The 18,158-nt window shown below is 47.1% G+C and overlaps 1 long non-coding RNA gene across 1 annotated transcript; it reads left to right on the top strand.

Annotated features, from left to right (window-relative positions):
- Nucleotides 1-51: 51 nt before the first annotated feature.
- On the top strand, nucleotides 52-3,354 carry LOC118605221. The gene is made up of 2 exons (XR_004952011.1): nucleotides 52-169; nucleotides 2,542-3,354. It is a non-coding gene; the product is annotated as an uncharacterized LOC118605221 (long non-coding RNA).
- The last annotated feature ends 14,804 nt before the right edge of the window (nucleotides 3,355-18,158 follow it).

Genomic DNA, 18,158 nt, shown 5'->3' with positions numbered 1-18,158 from the left:
CCGCCGCGGTCCTTTCCCGCTGGACAGCTGGATCCTGCCTCGGAAGAATTTGCAACCACTCCGTCTCCCCTTACCCTAACCCCGATTGCTTGCTTGGCCGGGTTGATTCTGGAGAAAATTGACGGCTTTTCTTCCTCTTCTTTGATGTGCTTCTTTGCCCCTCTCCGAGGTAAGAGGAATGTGTATTTAAAATTGAAGGGGACGGCCGACGGTGCCCGAGGCCAATCCCCGAGCTCAGCACGCCCGCATCTCCCGGCGAGGCGGTATTAATAGTTACTTACGTGGCCGGGGATCTCGGAGCTAGCGGGGCCGGGTGTGCGCGTGTGTGCGCGCGCGCGCGCGCCCCGCTCGCGCTCGGTCTCCCCATTCAATGTCACCGACACATCTCCACGGAGCCTCCGCCCCCCGGCGGCACCCGCGACTGGCTCAGCGCGGAGCCGGCCCCGCCCCCGCCCGGGCCCCCCTCATTGAGCCGGGCGCCCATCAATCAGCCTCGCGGCTGCCAGTCCCCGGGCTGCTCCCCGCGCCCGGCCGCGGCGCGGGCGGCTGCCGCTGCCATTGCAGCTCCGGGCCGCGGGCGCGGGAGGCGGCCGCGCTGCCCCGGCTTCTGCCCGGGCGCGGTGCACGAAGCGCAGTATCCTTCCGCCGGGGTCGGGGCGGCGCCCTAGTCCCCCAGTGGACTCCCCCTAGCAGCTCCAGGGTACTTCTTCATACCTAGTTCATCTTCCCGGCGCTTTTCCCCGGAAAGCCAAGGTACCCTGTGACCATCATGCGGCTCGGATGTTGCACTGAGCACGGAGCTCTTCTCTGTGGGCGAGGACTGTGCTTGTATCGGTGGCACTGTATACCGGGGTTCAAAAATTACTTTCATTATCTTTTTCCAGCACCCTCTTCCACACTGATAAATCGCTTGCTTTCTGTTGGTGACACCCTCCTCCTGCCACCCCACCCCACCTCCAGGGCTTGGAGTATTTTCAGCAGACCAGCACAAAGCACCTTTAGACTCAAACCAAATTGAATTACTAATTCTTCCCTCTCTGGGCGTGGCCCAGAGGGCCTCGGTGGCCGAGTGAAACCCAGTCCCGCACCCACACCTCACGCAAGGGCTCCTGGCTCCCCGCCAGAGCGCTGGGCTGCGAGGGTTCTGCTCTCTTAGCGCACCCCCGCCCCCGCCCCCGCCCCCACACACGTGGACCGCAAATGCGTTCAACATTCACCGTCAGGTAGGGTTGCAGTTTTAAGCCACCGCCCTCCCCAATTATTCTTCACTTCCTCTGGGGTTCCAGTCCTTTGGTTTGGGCAGAAATACATCAGAAAAGGGGCCTAAACACTCCAAGAAAGGGGGCCTGAACCCAGGCAGAGGCTTGGAACTCCAGGCCTTACATATCCTGGTAAAGCAGAAGCAATCTGGTTTGGAGACAAACTAAAAAAATTAGATTAAATTAAAACAGCCAAAGGGCTGGGAAAGGGGAGTTTAGAAGACTCTGGAGCCCTAGAGCTTTTCCATGCACATATGCATATTTTGTAGTGAGGGAAAGGGAACCATATTTATTGCCCACAGTAGGACACTTTCGACTAAAAAGGAGAGCTGTTCATAATTATGTCCACTCCTGCATGTTTATCATTTATAATTATGCACAACTCAGTGACGCTAGTGATAAGGTGTTTCTTGGGAGCTGGCCAGAGAGGACGCTGCACAGTAGGGTGCCATAGGACCAAGTCTGAAAAGGTCAAGAAGTGGCCCCATGCCTCCTGGGGCCATCATCCAGCTCCTCACCAAACCTGCCTAGGACTCAGTCACCTGCTCCTGGGGCTATGGCTGTGACTGTTGAGCAGCGTCCCTTAATCCCGTCTTGTTCCACAAAGACACTGTGTGCTCCCGCTTTCCCCGGAGCAGGCCTAGGGGAGCCCCTACTAAAGGTCGCAAAGGAGGGCCACCAACAGTGTTTTATAACTCAGGCTGGGAGACCTTGTCCCAGCCCTATCTGAGTCCCTGAACTCAAATGAAAATTGAGCCAAGACATTTTTTCCCCCTCCCTGGGCCCCCGTTTCTTCAACTGTAAAATAAGAAGTATAACGCTGGCTTTGCTCAGCTCACATGATTGCTTTAGAATTATATTTTCAATTCCAGGAAATCTATGAAGGCTTACCATAAGCCGGCCCTGTGCTGGGTGTTAAGGACCCAAGTATGAGTAAGATTTGGTCTCTGCCACCCAGAAGTTCAAAGTCTACACCCAGAGAAAAACATGAAATACATAATCTCATTGTGTAACAATGTGGCAATTAGAATTTCAAGGCATCCAGGGAGCAGAGAGGAAGAAACAACTTTTTCTGGACTTCAGGAAGTTCTCCCAGAAAATGTATGGTTGCTGGTTTTTACCTTGAATTAATCCAGAGCAAATATTTATTGAAACCTACTATGCACTGGACCCTGGGTATAGAGAGACAGTGATTTCAAAAATGTATTTGTCTTCATAGATCTTGAAAAAGTTCTGTGAGTCATAAAATAACATGAATAAGAGATTGTTGTTGGCATTTCAGGCCGAGAGAAAGAATGTGCAAAAGCAAAGGAGTGGGATGTTCTGAAATTTCTAGTAACTCACCATGGCTCCAGTTCTGGCAGCTCGGGAGCAGTGGAGAAGCATGTGGCCGGCAGAGTGCACTGGGACCTGAACGGAAGGCGTTGACAGACCAGCGAGAGAGCGTGGCCTTAGGGTAGGAGGACGGTCGAGGCCGACGGTCCATCGGGAAGGGCCAGGGTCACACTGGGGCTTCAGAAAGCTGGCTCAGGTGGTCACCTGCAGTTAAATACCAGTGGGCTTCCAAGGAAAGGCAGGGAGCACCGTAGTCGGGAGAGATCAAGAAAATTATAAACTTAGAGCGATGTCTAACTGATGCTATACATGATTGAAGTGTATTTATTGCATCTGATGAAATTACACAATGGCCGCTGACCTGCCCATTCTCAAAGGCCAAATTTATGACCTTCGGAAGCTACTGCAGTGCAGGGTAAATGAGATCATTTATACCAAGTACCTTAGACATTTTTATCCATATTGACAGTAATTCTCAGGATGAAAAAAAATGTAGTAGGACGATCTGAGTGGGAATCTTCGTTCATTCACATTTTAGCTGTATGGCCTTCAGTGAATTTAGAATATCTCAATTATAAAATAGAATTATAATCTGAATTTTACCTAACACATGAAAATTATGGAAGATGTGTATACAGCAACTAATACAGTGTATTGCATATTACAAATAAATATTATTATTATTATAGATAGTAGAGTACATTCACAGAAAGCAACCCAAAATGCAGCAACAATAATAATAAAATACTAACAGTATTAATGAAATGTGTGGGAGTTGTTAAACATACAGTTATAAGAATGCTTAACTAAAACATGTACCTACGATAAAATATTATGTGGCAATTAAAACAAAAATTGTATAATTACAGGGGAATTTTTAAACCAGTCCACTCTGTCAGATAGTCAGAGCCAGTGCGTGCTTTCCAGATCATTCTCTATCTCAACGTGTATTTAGCCGCTCCTCATTCACTTCACTGTTCATTAGTTCATTAATCTAGTAAACAGAACAGTAGGTACCTGCTTCGTGTAAAACCCTAAACTAAGCACTATATTTGTTGATCAAATAACTGTTGTTTTGAGAACAACTCCTAAGACTGCTACTCTACCACTTGAAGGCTGATATCAACCCCAAGGGATGACATTCATCCTCCTTCTTAATCAGCTCTTACAGTAAGCCATACCTAGGCTGGAAACCCTGTGGCCAACTTCCGGAATGAATCACAGAGAAGGCCATTGCACGCTGCTGCACAACTCCAGGTCATTTTGTTCCCATTGAATGGCACCCCCTGCAGTTGTACAAAGCGCAGTCTTCTTGGCTGGGCCTGCAGCCTTGAGCCCAGACACATCCCGCTGGAGTTCAAGGACTTCCCAACAACTTCACCTCCCACTCCTCGGTCCCACACCCACCAGCTGCTCCCCACTCCTCTGAGGATTCCCATCCCCCACCTCCACGCCCACTTAAAGTCCTCTCATGCTAGAGATTTCTTTTCTCAATTTTTAAAAAACAACTTGTGTTCAGAAACCAGTCGTTTATGTACAAGGCGATTATTAATAGCGCCTTTTAAGAGGCACCTGTTTTTGTTTATTTGTTTGTTTGTTTTACCATGGTCAGGGAAGGGGTGTGCTTTTCTTTTTGGATAAATGGTCCAAGGGGAAAAGTCCAGTGTATAAATACAAAGAAATTTCTCCGTTGGAACCGTTTTTTTCCAAGGCCCCGGTTTTGTTCTCAAGAAAATAGTTGTCACGTGCTCACGAGAGAAGTGAACACAGGAGAAATTTTTGTCGTCGCCCCTGCAGGAGGGTGGGAACCCCAGCATATGGGAATTTTCTGGGTGTTTTAAACTGTCTACCAGCCTGTTACATCCTGCTGAGCAGCTAACAGAAATCAAAGGGAACACAGGTAACATGAACCAGTGAGTCCAGGAAGTGCCGCGAATGTACATGTGACCTAGAGTGCTAGATTACTATAAAAAAACAGGTTCCATTGGGAAGGTGTTCTGGTAACTCTGGGGCGTGTTTCCACACCTGGCGCACAGACAGATCTCCCGGGGGAAGCCAGACATGGGCCCAGCTCCTGTGTCCCTCCGTTTCCCAAACTTGAGGGCCATGAATGGTGCTTAACTCTCCCGTCTTTCGTAGACTGGAGATAATAATGCCCTTCCTCAGAAAGGGAGCAGGCTAAATCTAACGATCACTTACACCACCACCACCACCACCCCTCTTCGGCTGTTAAATTCCAACTTTCAATACGGGGAAAAACGGGCTCGTCACCAGTAGACCAACGTCCGAAAAATGACACATTGAGTTTTCATCCCATTTGGGCCCAATTCAGCCAATTAGGAGCGTGGCCTTGGACGGCCCTGATTGCTCAGATTAAGGTTTATAAGAATTAACGTGTGCACCAGGCTTGCCGATTTACAAAGCGTCCTTATGTCGTTTGTCCCATTTAATCCTCTCGGGAGCTCCATGAAGGCCGGTTCATTAGGACCCTCAGTAGAAGAAACTGTGCCTCAAGGAAGTTAAATTTCTCCGGCTCGTGAGCACAAACCCAGTGCTTCTGACAGCAAATCTGTGTTCACCTCGTGAGAACAGCTCTGCTTCCTGCCACTCCCTTCTCCTTCCCCCTTGTCCTCGCTCCTTTGTCCCCTTTCGGTTCTAATTCCTTCTGTGTCCAAACGTCCTTCTCAATTTAAAACAATTTTAGGGTCATGCATTTGGGCTCCTTGCGTAGAATTTCGCTTGATTACAACAGTCATAGTTGCAAACCAGAAAATCACGTGTGAACGCAAAGGCGATGTCTACAGAGTAGTAGCTTCTGACTTGTGAGCCCTGATCCCCAGATGGGCTTAGAGCTGAGCGTGCACAGGTAGCGCAGACTCAGCTGTGTGTGGAGGAAGCTACTCGGTAGACTGTAGATGGATAAAGAATATGTCTCACCCATATGCATGCAACTCACTCTCGAACGTGCGTACATGCTCTTGTGGTTAATAAAATACAAAATTGTAAACGAACAATTGATTTCATAATATCGTTGTTTCTTTTTTCAGTTTAAGGGAAAGAAAAATATATCTAAGCATGGTTGCTATCACTCGAGATAATATGAAATTTTATATCATTCAGATTGGATCCCTGTGCTCAGAGAGGTCGCGGCTTGTTCTTGGATGGATGGAGAATTCTAGCAATTAACTCGACACTTTACAAAACCGGTCGTGCCGTGTGTGGTTTGGGGGATGGTGGCGGGCCCGGGGCGTGTAAACTAAGGGACCATGGTTTGAGGAAATAATGTCCCGTGCTCACAATATGAGGCATCGTCAATCAAGGCTCAGGCTTCCTCCTCTTCATTTGCATCATAAAAGCGCCTGCTAACAAATATGACTTGTTTAGGGGATTTTGCCACAGGGAAGTGAGCCATTTTTCTAAAGTACAGAATTGCTCGGTGACCGTGACTGCAGGGTTGATTCTCTATGGACTGGAGCAACTGCTTCTAGACAAGAGTTAAACACAGAAGTCACCCAACCATCATGGGGCAGGTCGAGAAAACCATCCGTGGAGCGCTCGCTCTGAAGTTCAGCAGCTCTGTGACCTTCAGCAAGGTACAGGTTGTGTCTAAACCTTGGTTTCTGCTTCTGCAAAATATTCGGAGACAGGTAGGTGGAGCGCTGAGTGTGGTGCCCGGAGGGCCAGGGCCGCGAGGGTCAACCCCTACCCCTGCTTCTCCACTGCTCTGAGCACTATCAGCCCCAAAGTCTCCTCCCCGCTCTCCCCACCTCCCTCCTCCACCCACGGCTCTTCTCTTCTCTCTCCTTCTCCTGACCCTGTGCTAGGCAATAAAGCTGAAGATATGCTAAAATCCCATGCCCCTCCCCTTCTATCTGCTCTCGGCCTGCGGGGCAGAGACAGGCACCCGGAGGCCCAGGTGTGTAAGACAGAGGTACCATTGGGAAGCCCCGGCCGAAACCCAGGATCCATCGGGAGCTTGCAGAGCCTCACCAGCTCAGACCCACGTCGTCTCACACATTCCTATTGTCAAACTTCACCAAAATTCCTCTGGCAGGCACAGGTGAAACTGGCAAAAGGACGCATTATGAAAGTCTTTTACTTAGCTCATGTCACGTTCTGCCGGGGCCTCTTCCTAGGTCATCTCGGGGAGAAAAAAAAAAAAAAAAGTATTTGACCCTAATGCCTATAAGAAGCGCTAAGCCCCCAGATAAGAAGCGTCAGCCCTCACTGTGACCACACTGCTCCATACACAGCCTGCCAGAGTCTGGGGTACATGGTCATGTCGGAGATAGGGGTATTCAGAAAGAATCCTGATGGACCTTCTGCTTAGGCTGAAGAGGGCTTTCTTGATGAGGTTCGTAGGCAGGGCCCAGACGGGTTAGAGAGAGTGAAGCGTTTGCCTCAGGCGCCACATTTAAAGGGGCACGGAAAACCCTAGTAAGCAAGAGAAATAATATTTTAAGGCGATATTTTAAAAAATAAAAGTAAAAACAAACAAACATGAACAATATGTGGAGATTTCAGATAAAGAGTAGCTCAGTGTCTCTGATTTTTCCTTCTGCCTCAGGCCCCAAATGCTTGTCCTGACCCACTGCTAACCCTATCTTTCCCCAGAGATGGGAGAAGAGGAAGGAGGAAATGGGTGATTTTTTTTTTCTCCATTTAGTTTGTGACAAGCCCTTTGCAAACACGACCTCATCTTTTTCCCCCGATTGTAGTGAAATAGAGGCATGACGAACCCCATTTACAGGGAAGAAAAACCGAGTCTCCGCAGGGTGAGCTGCTGTGCTGACTGGTGCAGGGTAAAGAGAGAAGTCAGCCTCGGAGGCCTGAGTCCCCTGCCTCTGACTTTCACACCGTGATGAATCTACTCGGTCGAGTTCTCGTTAAAAGACAGTATATGCATTCGTCGTCTTGAGGAGCTATGACAAAATCCCACGGACCGGGTGCCTCCCGTGATGGACATTCGTTTCCTCACACTGTTAGAGGCTGGAGATCGAGGCGTCGCTAGGCTCGCTTTCTCCGCCGGTCTCTCTCTGCCTTGCAGACAGCTGCCTCCTCACCGTGTCCCTGTATGGTCTTTTCCCAGGGTGTCCACACTCCTGGTGTCTCTTGCTCTTCTATATGGACCCCAGTCCTATTGGATCAGCCACCCTGATGACCTCACTTAACCTGAGACACCTTTTTAAAGGCCCCATCTCAAAATCCAGTCACATCGGGTGGTAGGCTTCAACACATGAATTCAGGGGACACAATTTAGTCCACAATAGATAGTACAGCTCTCTGGGGTTTTGTTGCAACGAGCATCATAGGGCATACTTTAGAGATACCTTATCTCTCTCCTCAGAATTTATATAACTGAATCGATGCACATAAAATTTATATAAAAAGTCAGCTGTAGAAACTACAAGTATAAAACATAGATGAAGACTGGGATTTTTGTCTGCCATTTCATCCTTCAGAGTAGTCCTTGGTACAAAATTGGGGAGAAATATATATCTAAAATGTCTTTGGAAGCTCTAGAGAAGAAAAAGAATCTTTCCAGCCAGGAAATGAAGAAAGGAAAGCATTCGCGCCGGCCTCGAAGTCTGGGCAAAATATCGGCAGGTGCAGGTAGAAGGGTTTTTCTGAGAGGAGGCCCTGTGCCGGGTCCGAGAGCGGGGAAGGCGCAGGCCTGCTGGGATGAGAAACAGCAGTCAGGTGACCTGAGGTGGGAGCCGAGGCCACAGGAATAAGAGACAAGGCTGTTGTAAGACCGTGGCGGGTGGAATGCCGAGCTGAATAAAACGCTAGGACTTCATTCAACTGGCCAGATGTTCCCCAGGCCAAAAAGAGATCTCTATTGGCCAAAAATCTCACACGTAGTAGAAAGTGCACTAGCCTAGGAGCTGAGCTAGTTGCATTTTCTTCTTTTTTTAATATGCTTGTATCAGTTATCTAGTGCTGCATAACGCATTACCCCCAAAGCTTCCGCTCCCAAGGGCACTCATATCGTTATTGGCAGGATTCAGGCCCTTGACTGTCGTTGATTGCGGGTCTCATTTTCTCTCTGGGTGTTGGCCGGAGGCCTCGCTCAGATCCTAGCCGCCTGGGCCACTCCCTGAGGCCACTCGCAACATGGCAGCTTGTGTCATTAGAGCAAACGTGAGAAGAGCCAGCGAGAGAGGACAAGCCAGAGGGAAGTCACAGTCTTTTACAGCCTAATCTTGGAAGTGACATTCCGCGTTGCTTCGCCATACTCTCTACTCATCGGAAGCAAGCCGCCAGGCCATCAGGAACACTCGAGGAGAGGACCACTCGAGGGCATGGACACCAGGGGCCGGCGTCCCCGGGAGCTATTTCGGAAGTTGCCTGCCTCAGCATTGTCAGAATCTTCTGGTGATTATTGTGTTTAACAGGAAGGGGCAGAAGCTAAAAGCTATTGACCCACACTGAGAGAGTTCATACACCTCTGATATTCTTCAAGGATTCTTCTCTCTGACACGATGTCTCCATGGCCGGGCAAGGGGTTATCTCAGCCTCCCTGTCTCCTACCTTCTTGATCTATCTGAAGACACTCACACATTTCCGAGAGCTAAGAATGGACAGAGAGCGTCCCAGTCTGAACACACGGAGGCCATCGAGACTTAGCCCATGCTTTATTTCCCTTTGTGCCCGTAATGCTTGTCATCATTGTTTTCTGGACAAATCAATCTACGAGTGACATGCTCTCAGAAGCCTGGCGTTGTGGAAGGAGCCTAGACTCCGGAGTGGGGCAGAGAGACCAGGGATGGACCCACATCTGCCCGTGCGTCCGCACGCCCGTGACCACCCAGGACCCTCCGTCTGCGCTTGAGTGAAGGAGCTGCATTTTGTCATTCAGTCTTCAAGTGCCTCCCACATGTTTCTAAATGATTATTTTTTAAGTCCACATTTCACAACTAAAATGATTCCATTGTGTTCTGAAAATCGCCTAATTGAATGTTCTCTTTGTCAACCCAATAAACTACTAGTTTTGCAATAAGATTCCCCTGGCACCTTTCCTAGCCAGTTTAGTGTGAGAAACACTCACATAACAACAAATATAGTTAACAACAGCCTGTCAATTAGCTCAGTTCTGTTGATGGATCACCCGCTACGCTTCGAGCTCCATGCGCGTTGCTGGGTAGAACACAGCGGATCGTACAGGAATTCATAATATAACGACAGCAGCTTTTCATACGCTGCCCTGTTTTCTCCTCTGAGATGTTTCTTCCTTTTTCCTATCACACTTTTACTTGGGCCATACGTCACCAAGATTTTCTTACACACATGAAGTCAACACAGTAGAGAGATAAATTGGCCAGGTAAAAAATGGCCACAAGACTGGACACTCTTCCTGGAAAGACGTGAGGTTCCTTGCCCTCCCCTTGCCCATGGGCTGGTCTGAGACTGCTTGGTCCAGTAGAGACTGGCAATTCCAGGCCTTGCCTTTGAGCGGAGTGGAAGCTCCTGGCTTAGACTCTTGGAGCCCTGAGCTGCCATGCGATAAAATAAGTCCAGTCAATTACCCTGGTGGAAAAACCACATGGAAAGGCCTCAAAGGCCTCATAGGCGAGGGAAGGGGCCTGGTGCCGCCGAGCCTTCCAACTGGACCTTGACAGGGCTCCAGGCGTGAGGGTGAAGCCGTCTTGATCCCTTCAGACCGGGCCGGTGGCCAGGAGCACACCACCGACGGACCCCAGTTACACCGCCCGTTCAAACTCCTTCCCCACAAACGTATGATGTAATAAAGTGGCGGTTGTTCATCACCATTAAGTATCGGGTTAGTGTCTTACTCAGTCATAGAAAACTGGAACGATGTGGTCTAGTCATCTTACTCGGTCTCCTAGACAAGTTTCTCTAAGACGCCTACCCAATGGAGTAAAAAACTGTCTCTAGTAAGACGGTGCTTAACAAACGCAGGGTAAACGGATCTCCAGTCTTCCTTCTCCTGACGTATCTGACTAAGGGGCTGTCTCCTGTCCTGATGCACATGGTGCCATCTGACAATGGCTTGATCATCAGTTCCTTGTGACTAAGCTGTCATGATTGCAAGAGGCAAACACTACTTTCTCAATGGGTCAGGAGGAGCTCCGTGGGGCAAAGACCCCCATCTTCTCCTCCTCTGTCCTCTGCTCTACACTCATCACAGTGTCGGGTACATGAGCCTACTGAAGGAACACAAATCCATTAAGAAAACGATGATCGCATTTGTTCTAGAGCTTTTAGAATTTGTTCAGTACTTAGCAGAGCCTTGGCTGTGGTCCGGGGCACCTCCTACCTGCTCTTGCTCTGTCGCTAGTTTACCAGGGACCTGTGACCAAACCAGTCTCTCTCACTAGACCCCAATCGTCTCACCTGCAGAATCAGTACACTAGATTCACTGATACTCAAGACCCTTCCATCTCTGACACTCAGTGTTCAAATGAGGAGTGTGTTTACTCATTCATTTTGCAAACGCTGGTAGCCCAGCTGCCTCAAAAAACTTCCATAGGACACGGAAGGCAACACACACATGCTTCTCCGAGGATGAAAATGGCGGGTTCCTTTCTTTAGGGATTTGCATGTTACGGAGAATCCACATAGAGTGGGGTGGCCTCTTACTCCTAATTCTAATAAGTTCCACATGTTACGGCAAATCATTTCTGTGGAGATGGCCACAGCGGGAAGAGGTGAGCTGCCGCCGCCCTAGCCGCGAGGACTCTCCCAGAAATTTCTTTCTTAATTTTCTAAAGACACTGAAGCTATAGTAATGACTAAGATTTGTAAATAGGCTTAAGTGCGGCCTTATTTCCTGATGCTCTGTGCAGTGCATCCTATTCTCCAGCAGTGATGCTCATTCTCTCGACCATCTACAATGCCCTCCTCACCTCCATGACTCTCGCCAAGACTCACCTGGAGCACCAGCTCTCTTAGGAATTCCGGAGATGAGCGAAGAGTCTCTCCACCATGCATAGCTCTACCTGAGCCGAGCCGTACTTTATCGAAAGGATCTCTGCACGCTCCCATTTTCAACTTGCTCGCTCATCGAAAGTACAGATTGCATCTTACCCGTGGTGGCATAGATAAGGCTGAAACAGCGTCTGCTCGTTATAAATGACTGAACGAGCACTCAAGTGCTACTGCGTTACAGTTTTTAAAGGTTGTTCGTTGTCATCCCTGTCGAATAATTGAACTGTGTGGTTCAGATTGGAGAGTGACTTTCTTACGATCGCCCAGCCTCAGGGTGCCTCACACAGGGTTCGTTAATATCCTTCCCCACATCCTGAGACCGTGGGACCTCTCAGGGGCAGGGGCAGAGAGTGCAAGCCCTGTCCTCCCCGTGGAGACACATCCTTTGTTTTCAGCGTCTGGCGAATGCCCCAGGACTCCCTGCTGTGTTACCCTGGGAGACTATTGCTCAACTCCAGCAGCTGTTTTGGAGGAAAAAGAAAAAGCAGACGCTCTGAATGTATCGTACATACAATGCAATATTGAATTGAAGATCGCTAATGAGCGAGAACTCTTTTATTGTGCAGTCGACTTCCAGTGAGGTCTAGCTCTTAATTTTCAGTGGGTGTAGCAGGAAGCAGTAGTGTGAAGAATAAAACATATATATTACTAATACCGTTGCTATATAAAACAATATTTGGCCAAGCCGGTTAAGATATGATTCAGTCCTTGTTCATCCAGCTGCCAAATATTATTCAGTCCGTGGAGTCGCCATATGGTCTAACTCGGTTTCCTTAGGAGGCTGGGTAAAATATTGTGTTGGATGCAGAGTGCGGAATTGTGCACGTCTCTGGCGGATGGAGTCTGGATCAAGCTGCAGACTGCTAATTCCATTAAGCCTTCATGCAAAGACTGAAATGCACATGGCAAGCGGAAAAGGCACACAGCCCTTTGCGTCTCGCTCCGCGGGGCTGGTTTCTCTCAGAAGCTGATGGAGAGTGGGCAGAGCCACACATCCAGACAGATGCAATCTTTAAAGAAAAATGTGTGTGGGCAAGTACAGTACCAGCTGGGAAAGTCTAAATGACTGAAACCTATGACTCAGAAATCTTAAATTGCTTTAAAATTAATGAAGCTCAGTGGGGTTGATTCAGTTCATTCATGTCCCTGGCTTGCTGGCATGAGAGCTTGCACGAGGGGCCACGGCCCAAAGTTTGGGAGATCAGACCCCACAGGGAACTGGTCTCACCCTGGGAGGGGGTCTGGGGTGCGCATCTCAGGAGTGACGGGGACAGGTGAGCTTGCGCTCATTCTGCCCACAGGCCGAGTTACCTCAGACGAGTGGAGCCCTCTCGGGACCCGGTCTCCGTCGCTGTGAAATGAAAACGATAGATCAGATGCTTTCTTAAGTTTCATCGGCTTTGATATTCTGATTAGCCAGAGTGCCAGTAAGAAACAGAATTTGCCCCAAATAGTTCAAATAAAGAAATTTTAATAAAGGGACTCCTCGTACATGTGTGTGCCAGGTTAGGAGAACGAGTAAGAGAGAATAAGGCACCCAGAGACCCGTTAAAGCAGGAAGCCATTACCACTCCCACAGCCAAAAAGACAAAAAGAAAACAGCCTCACCGAGAGCCTGTGAGGACAAAACCCTGAGGAGGCCGCCCCGTGGGCGCCACAGTTCAGGGGGGCTGCAGCCTCTCCCAGACACACAGCGCGGACACAGACTGGAGCAGAGAAGAAGTAACCTAGACTGTATCTTACCTTCCTCCCCTTCAGCCTCCCACTGGTACCTCTCCCTGCTTAACCCAACGGGACACCATCGGCGCGGGAGCTCAGAGCAAGCGGGTCACGGGCACAGGCGTCAGGCGGCACAGAGCAGTGCGAAGAAGGGTAGAGAATGCATCTGGGGTGGGCGAAGGCAAAAACGCCGAAACACCAGCACGCATTCTGCGACTTCATACATGCCGTTATGCTGCTGTGTTAGGGGAAAGGGCGGAACATAGTTACAGTTCCTGAGGGCAGTGGCCAGGTTTGGGTAAGTTTTTAACCCATCGGAATCTGTCACAATGTTTGACGCATAGTAGAGAATCAGGAACTATTTGTCGAATCAAAAGACGATCCCGAATCAGCATTTATAAACATCTACAAGACTAGAGGGCATGATGCATGCTGGATGCTCTGGTAATATCTGTTGAATGAATAATGAAAGTGTAGGTTCAAAATAAATTACGTAATCTTTTGGATGACACATTCTGCAAACCTCAGGCAAACCCTTGGTATCTTTGTTCTCGTAGTTGTTTAAAGTGTGATTTATGGTTGTCATTGCACAATCTGTGCAAATTTCCTGGACTGTGGAAACAGGCCCTAAGGTGGAAGGCCCAATGATGTAATGAATTAATGTGCAAGAGAGGGCTTAAGAGAGACGGCTTCAGCCTCTCATCGGGGCTGGGTTTTACCAGCAAGGGTGCTTACAAAGGCAGAATGTTTGGCGTATTCGAAACTTGTGGGCTCCCCACCTGACATGGGGATGTTCTAACGGAGGGATGCTCCTGAGAGGTGGCCAGGCCAAGGACGGACACCCAGCCAGCCAGCCATACCACCTCTCCGCTCTCAGACTTGAGACAAATGCTTAGCCCAGGGAGCCTCATGGGGTCAGTGCGAAAACGGGGTGAGACGTTGTGTGTCGAGTCCCTAGTCAAGAGCCCGGCATGTGATAGATGCTTACTTCTTCTCAGTGCCATTTTTCTAGCGGAATCCTTGATTTTATTAGACTTGATGTAAAGTGTAAGACCAAGGAAGAGGAAAGATAAATGTTCTGCATTGCTATTCATGTGGTATTTAAAAGAAAGTCACTTTTTTTTTTTTAAGATGGGGATGACCCTTTGTGTGAGAGAAGCATAAGAAATAATGAAAGTTACAGAAGATATCTAAATTACTGTCACGTGCTGCCCACATTTAGGGACCGATGTTGACATGCGCCGTCCTCGTATGGAGAGGGTCATCGCAGGTGTGTGTTGGCAATTCCCTAAGTGTTCACTGAGCTCCTGTGCAGACACCGTTGTTTACAGAGCCAGCAGCCATTCTCCCTCCTTCCTGCAGTAATAGTCAAATCCGGTTTCCTCTATAGAGGCAGAAATGCTTTCCCCCCAGGCTTTCTTGCAACTAAGCAAGGCCATGTGACGCAATTCTGACCAATGGGACTGAAGAAAGTATACTTGGGCTGACTTTGGGAAAGATCTTCCTTTCTCTCTGGTACAAAAGGAAACTTCATGGGAAGAAGCCCCATCTTGCTTCAAAGTCATTGTGTGAGATGCGATGCTTGAGGTTTTAACAGCATCTTGAGGGCATAAAGGGCAAGCCAAGGTGTAATATTGTATTTTAGAATAAGAAATATATATTTGGTCTTTCTCCACAGCTTCTAAAACTCTTGTAATTTCCTACATATAAGAGCCACAAGGGCATCTTTTATTAGAATATTTCATCTTCTCCTCAGTTCCTGAAATAGCTCCAAAGCAACAAGTGAAACCAGTGTCTTTTGTCATTCATGACAAATCCCTTTCAATTACACCTGAGCTTATGCTAATGAGGCGACCTTCGGTAAGCCTCTATGTACTCCTTCAACTGGCTGTTTATTAGTACACTCTAATGTCCTTTGTAATAACCCAATAATCTAGAAAATAAACTGATTTCCTGAGTTCTGTGAGTCATTCTAACCAATAATTGAACCTTAAGAGAGGTCATGGGAACCTCCAATTTATAGCCTTCAGGCAGAAGCACAGAAAACGACCTGGACTTGGATTATAGTCTGAAATGGGGCCGGTCTTGTGGGACCGAGCCCTTGACCTGTGGGATCTGACTGTCTCCAGGTAGGCAATGTCGGGATTGAGTCACGGAATTGCTCCATGTGTAGATGATCCACATATCTGGTGCCAGAAGTAAGGACACGTTGTGGTAGGGCAGTGTGAGAATAAACACACACACACACACACACACACACACGCCAGGAGAGTTGCTTTGTCCTTTCCACGAGAGAGCTGGGGAGAAGTTTCCCAGAGGACTGGTGGAATGAATTGCGCTGTGAAATAAGCAGACTCCTACACTGAGCATTCACGAGCCTAGAGATCCGTTTGCAAACACTTGTTACTTATGCCGTGTTTTAGCCATGTGTTCTGTTACATGCAGCCAAAAGGATTCTCACGGAAAAGTTCTCCTTGGATTTGTTCTGGAAGAATAATTGAACTTCCTGTGTTTCTTTTTTTATTTTTTTCTTTCTCCCAATGGGTAGTTAGAAGTCCAGAGGTAAGAAATCACATTTAGCATTTTGGATTCCTCCATCCATTTACTGATCCATTCAATCCGTTCGTTACTTACTCAATCAATCCAATATGTACTTATTTAATACGAACACATTCTTTGCTCCTGTGATTGACTTCTACCGGCCTTCAGAATCCTGCTCCAGTATCAAGATCTTGAAAAAGTTGCCCTGGGGTCTCTACACTCAGCCCAATGCCCTTTCCCTCTGCATCCTTAGCAGTCATACATCATTTTTTGGCATCTATTATATTATACTGCAATTGGTTTGTCTGTCTGTCTTTCCAACTAGAATATACTTTTCCTAAATGTTGGAACTAATCAGTAACCTCCTCCTTCTCTTCCTTTCTCCTTCTCTCCCTCTCTTCCCATTTTTTCCTTTCCTTCCTTCCTTCCTTCCTTCCTTCTTTCCTTCCTTCCTTCCTTCCTTCCTTCCTTCCTTCCTTCCTTCCTTCCTTCCTTCCTTTTCTCTTCCCTCCCTTGTCTCCTTTTTTTCTTCTTCTCCTCTATCTTCTTTTCTTTTACTTCTTATATATGCTTAGAGTATTACAAAGTTATTGGCCATCGATGAGTATTCAAATCTCTTTTTGGACCAGAATTGAACCGAGTGCTATGAAAAATACCAGCTAGTAACAAGGGCAGAGACTGTGATTTTCAACTTGCAATGCAAGCACATGACCCAGAGAAAATGCTTAGTAAAAATGAGAAAACCGAACTCAAGTAGAGTTGATTTTGTTGAAATGACAAAATTGACATAAGAACCATTTTGGATATGAGTCAATGCTGTCTTGTATAGTATTAGGTAATCGTGACATTTCATAAATATGTATTAAATAAATAAGTATACCTTTAATGTATCCAGAATTTAAAATTTAAAATCGTGTGCATTGCTTAATGCGACTCTATCCTGATAATTAATGTCTTTGTCTCATTTTGTCAGTAGTTTATTCTTTCCCTGAGGATTTGAATTGCAACAATTCATATACTAGGTGCTCATGTAAAATGGATCGTTTTCTTTATCTTGGTGTTATTACCTTGCATCTTGTAATAATTCCATACTGTTTTAATTAGTGTGTGTGTCACGCATTTGTCTCTTTTATTCCCCTTGTTTTTTACTAATTTTAGACACTTAAGAATCCATACAAACTTTGGTCTCAAATATCGAGTGTCATAAGCATCTCGAAATGATTTCTTAAGGTTGAGATCATAGTATTTGGAGATTATACGACGTAGTATGGCACGGTGAATAAAAATCGTTTTGGAATCAAGTGCTCAGAACTAAATAAAATGGCTGTACGACTTTCTAAATTTGCCAAGTGAATGAATCAGTTTCTTCATTTGCAACATAATAATAATAATAATAATAATAATAATAATACTTATCCACAAGGTTGTTAACTAGATAACATTAAAAAATTATATAAAATATTTAGCCCAGCATCGGGCACATAGAAAGTATTCACGGGGGGTAATTAGATTTTTAATTTCCCAACATTGTTTTAGAACTTTCCACACCACACCCCTCACTGATGAGAAGAGGGATGACAGTCTAACCAGAGGAAACCAGTTCATAGGAAGGGTTGAGTCATTTCTATTTTTAGTGTTTTGATGAGACCACTGAACTACTTAGACAATGCTGGTGGACCTACAACTACGTAGTTGTGTATTGAGAGTATGGACTGCCCGTCATGGCAGGTCCTGAGGAATTAAACTGAGCTGAACAAGGGATGGTGACAAGCAGAAGTAAGACATTCAAGGTGACCCCTGGCAAAGAGAGAGGACAGACTTACCCTCCAGCTCAGGGCCCGTGATGTGACTTGCCCTCACAAAGTCGGAAAGGTGATCCTTACAATAAATTCCCCTTTCGATTGACCAAGTTTGCATGATTTCATGTTCCTTGCAGGTCCCACAGCCGTGGGTAGAGAAGGGACCTAATTTTCATGCTGACTTTCCCATTAGACTGTGTTCAGGATCAAAAGAAGCAATTTAAAACTTGAAAAGGGGAAAAGGGCTCTTTTTTTTTATTTTTCTGTATAACTATAAGGAAAGTTGTAACCGGGGCTATCCCTCCTACAGGTCACTTTGGAAATCCAGTGAGATGACGTATGTAGACGTGTCCTCTAAAGAGAAAAGGGTCACAGCCATGTGAGAACAGCGATTGCATTGTTCGCATGGGCTGAGGTTATATTTAGAAGATCGCACCCTGAGGATTGTACGAATGATGGATTTTCGATCTTCGGATTGCCTTCATCTCAGCTGCAGCATGTTTGGGAACATCTGCGCCCTTCGGAACGTGCGTGTTGTATAACTAGGACACAG

The sequence above is a fragment of the Rousettus aegyptiacus genome, unplaced genomic scaffold, assembly GCF_014176215.1.
Source record: "Rousettus aegyptiacus isolate mRouAeg1 unplaced genomic scaffold, mRouAeg1.p scaffold_m13_p_7, whole genome shotgun sequence".
In the NCBI taxonomy this organism is placed as follows: Eukaryota; Metazoa; Chordata; class Mammalia; order Chiroptera; family Pteropodidae; genus Rousettus; species Rousettus aegyptiacus.
This window is presented reverse-complemented; position numbering and strand designations above follow the sequence as displayed.